Below are 4419 nucleotides of genomic sequence, written 5' to 3' on the forward strand. Positions count from 1 at the left end.
TTTTGGAGAAATGTTTCTTTATAATTATTTACTTTTAGCTCTCTCTGTTATTCACCAGCTTTTTTTGTCTCAAGTTATTTGAAAATGATATATTTTCTACTGTGGGCATTACTTTAATCTTACGGCATCATAATGCAACCTAACTGTGGAAGATTAGGTTATTGACCCTATTCCTTCCAAAGGGAGATTATAATATATGCTATCAAAATTATTTGGACATTCTGCCTACATTTTTATTTTTTAAGTCTCTGTCCCATGCTTTTAAATAATTTTTCTGTTATTGGATTAAGCAATTGGTTTAACTTAATCATCCCGTAACCCACTACATGTCAAAATTACCTGGGAAGCTTTTCAAAAAATATGAATTCACAGCCCAGTGATTTTGATTCTTTGTTGTTGTCCTGCATAATACTTTAATATGAGTGAAAATTTTACACTTAACTCTATATTTCCATAATAAGATCATTAACACATTTGAACAGGGTATATCCATATGATGATAATAATATTTGGCTTACCCTAACAGTTTTAACTGCATATTTCCAATATTTCTTACAGAAACTAAATTTTTATTCAGTGTTTTTTCATTTTATATTTTACTGGAGTATAGTTGATTTACAACATTGTATTAATTTCAGGTGTACCACAAACCCATTCAACTATACATATACACCTTGGGTTTCTCTGGTGTCTCCAATGGTAAAATATCTGCCTGCAATGCAGGAGACCTCGATCTGTAGTTTGGGAAGATCCCCTGGACAAGGGAATGGCAACCCACTCCAGTATTCTTGTCTAGAGAATTCCATGGATAGAGGAGCTTGGCAAGCTACAGTCCTTGGGGTCCCAGAGTCAGACAAGACTGCGAGACTAACACGCACACACACACATACATACGTAGATTCTTTTCCCATATAGGTTATTACAGAGTATAGAGTTCCCTGTGCTATAGAGTAGGTCCTTGTTGGTTATCTATCTTATATATAGTAGTGTGTGTATGTTAATTACAAGATCCTAATTTGTAACACATCTCCCATCCCATGTTTCCCCTTGGGTAATCATGTTCAGTTCAGTTCAGTCAAACTGAACTGAATGTCTATCGAGTTGGTGATTCCATCCAACCATCTCATCTTCTATCGCCTCCTTCTCCTCCTGCCTTCAATCTTTCCCAGTGTCTGGATCTTTTCCAGTGAGTCAGTTCTTTGCATCAGGTGGCAAAAGTATTGGAGCTTAAGCTTCAGCATTAGTCTTGCCAATGAATATTCAGGACTGATTTCCTTTAGGATTGACTGGTTTGATCTCCTGGCAGTCTAAGGGACTCTCAAGAGTTTTCTCCAACACCACAGTTCAAAAGCATCAATTCTTCAGTGCTCAGCTTTCTTTATAGTCCAACTCTCACATCATACATGACTACTGGAAAAACCATAGCTTTGACTAGTCGGACCTTTGTTGGCAAAGTAACGTCTCTGCTTTTTAATATTCCACCTAGGTTGGTCATAGCTTTTCTTCCAAGAAGCAAGTGTCTTTTAATTTCATGGCTGCAGTCACCATCTGCAGTGATTTTGGAGACCAAGAAAATAAAGTCTCTCGCTATTTCCATTGTTTCCCCATCTATTTGCCATGAAGTGATGGGACCAGATGCCATGATCTTAGTTTTTTTGAATGTTGAATTTTAAGCCAGCTTTTTCACTCTCCTCTTTCACTTTCGTCAAGAGGCTCTTTAGTTCCTCTTCACTTTCTGCCATAAGGGTGGTGTCATCTGCATATCTTAGGGCGATTGATATTTCTCCCAGCAATCTCGGCAATGTCGATTCCAACTTGTGCTTCATCCAGCCTGGCATTTCGCATGGTGTACTGTGCATTCTAAAGGAGATCAGTCCTGGATGTTCTTTGGAAGGAATGATGCTAAAGCTGAAACTCCAGTACTTTGGCCACCTCATGCGAAGAGTTAACTCATTGGAAAAGACTGATGCTGGGAGGGATTGGGGGCAGGAGGAGAAGGGGACGACAGAGGATGAGATGGCTGGATGGCATCACCGACTCAATAGACGTGAGTTTGAGTGAACTCCGGGAGTTGATGATGGACAGGGAGGCCTGGCGTGCTGCAATTCATGGGGTCGCAAAGAGTCGGACATGACTGAGCGACTGAACTGAACTGAAGCAGGGTGACAATATATAGCCTTGACGTACTTCTTTCCCAATTTGGAACCAGTCTTTTGTTCCATGTCCAGTTCTAACTGTTGCTTCTTGACCTGCATACAGGTTTTGCAGGAGTCAGGTAAGGTGGTCTGGTATTCCCATCTCTAAGAATTTTTCACAGTTTGTTGTGATACACACAGTCAAAGGCTTTAGTGTAGTTCATGAAGCAGAAGTAGATGTTCTTCTGGAATGAGTTTGTGATTCTGTGTATTTTAAGATGGGGACTCAGCAGTCACTTGAAGATAGTGCTCACTAGAGAAGATGATGGAGAAGGCAATGGCACCCCACTCCAGTACTCTTGCCTGGAAAATCCCATGGACAGAGGAGCCTGGTGGGCTGCAGTCCATGGGGTCGCTGAGTCGGACATGACTGAGCGACTTCACTTTCACTTTTCACTTTCATGCACTGGAGAAGGAAATGGCAACCCACTCCAGTGTTCTTGCCTGGAGAATCCCAGGGTTGGGGGAGCCTGGTGGGCTGCTGTCTATGGGGTCACGCAGAGTTGGACATGACTGAAGTGACTTAGCAGCAGCCGCAGCAGAGAAGATGATGGAGTACTGTTTCCCAGGACAGCCACAGTCGAGCAGGAAGAAGTCTTAGTGGCTTTGACACCATTGGCCCCTGCCCCTTACAATGAACTCTTCTCACTGTCCTGCTTTTCCTCTTCTCCCTGCTGGCCACTCCTACTCAGTCTCCTTTCTTGGTTTCTCTTTGTCTCCCTTTCCATGATTGTCTGTATTCACCATGATTCTGTCCTAGGTTCTCGCCAGATGGTCTAATCCACAAATAATGACTTCATTGATGGGTCTTTTACCTAGAATTCCAATTTCTGTATCTAGTTTAGAATAATCAAACTCTAGATTTCTATACCCAAAATCCTGCTTTGATGTTTTGCAGGTGTCTGAATCGTCATGTGTGAAAACTCTTAATTTTTGCCGGTGTGTACTACACTGTGCTTAGTCACTCGGTCATGACTGACCCTTTGCGACCCCATGGACTGAAGCCCGCCAGGCTTCTCTGTCCATGGGATTTACCAGGCAAGAGTACTGGAGTGGGTTGCCATGCCTTCCTCCAGGGGATCTTCTCAATCCAGGGACCGAACTCAGGTCTCCCGCACAACAGGCAGATTCTTGCCTACTCCTCTTTATTTTACAAATGCCCATGTTGATCCTGATAACTGGCCATGTTTGGCAATTACCTCTTTCTAAGAACAGAGTTCTCTATCTAAAAACACTAAACTAAACCTAATTAAAAAAAAATCTAAATGCAATGTGAGAGTAACTCTGAAGGAATTTTCTATAGGCTCCTGTATAAAAACTTGAGTTATCCAGGTGGCATATTTGGAAGTCTGCATCCTCTCTTCACTCCCGTTGCTTCTATATTAACTTACGCACTCATACCCCTTTATTTCTTCCTTGAATCACTGCAGTGTCTTCCTGACTAGTCTTCCTTTCTACGCTGTTATTCCTCTCCAACCCATCTATCACTGGCCCCAGGTTGACTTTTTAAAAAAATAAAATCCATTAATACCACTCACTTCCTCAGAAATCTTGTATTGCTTGCTATTGCCTTTAGGATAAAATGCAAGTTAATTATAATGACATGAACCCCCCTTTTTTGGCATGCAGCATGTGGGATCTTAGTTTCCTGACCAGGGATCAAACCAGGCACCTGCTGCACTGGAAGCATGGAGTCTTAACCACGGGGCCACCAGGGAAATCCTGACATATGAGCCTCCTGATGTGACAGCTTCTTCCTTCTCTGGGTTCACCTCCGATTACCAACATAACACTGCAGCCACGCTCAACCATTTAAAGTTCCCCATGTTTTCTCTCACCTTGGCCTCTATTTATTCCATCATTCATTTAGTCAACAAATATTTTTTTAGGGACTTGCCTGGTGGTCCAGTGGTTAAGACTCTGCTCTTTCAAATGCAGGCAGCAGATGTGAGCACCTGCTGTATGTTAGGCATGGCTCTCGGTATTGAACATTTCAACAGTGGATGTAAGTCTGTTTGTTGAGCCATGGTCTTGTAAAGCAATGACAGAGATACTATTATATATAATATGATACAGATAAGAAGGAAATGAAATTATTTTAGATTGTGGAAAATGGCTAAACAGGAATCCAAGGAGGAAGAAGAGCTGGGAAGCAGCTGGGGCCGGGAGGGGGCCAGGAAGAAGATACCCTGTAGATAGAGTGGGGATGTCTTCTCTGAGGAAT

Source organism: Bubalus bubalis, chromosome 5, assembly GCF_019923935.1.
Source record: "Bubalus bubalis isolate 160015118507 breed Murrah chromosome 5, NDDB_SH_1, whole genome shotgun sequence".
NCBI classification, from domain to species: Eukaryota; Metazoa; Chordata; class Mammalia; order Artiodactyla; family Bovidae; genus Bubalus; species Bubalus bubalis.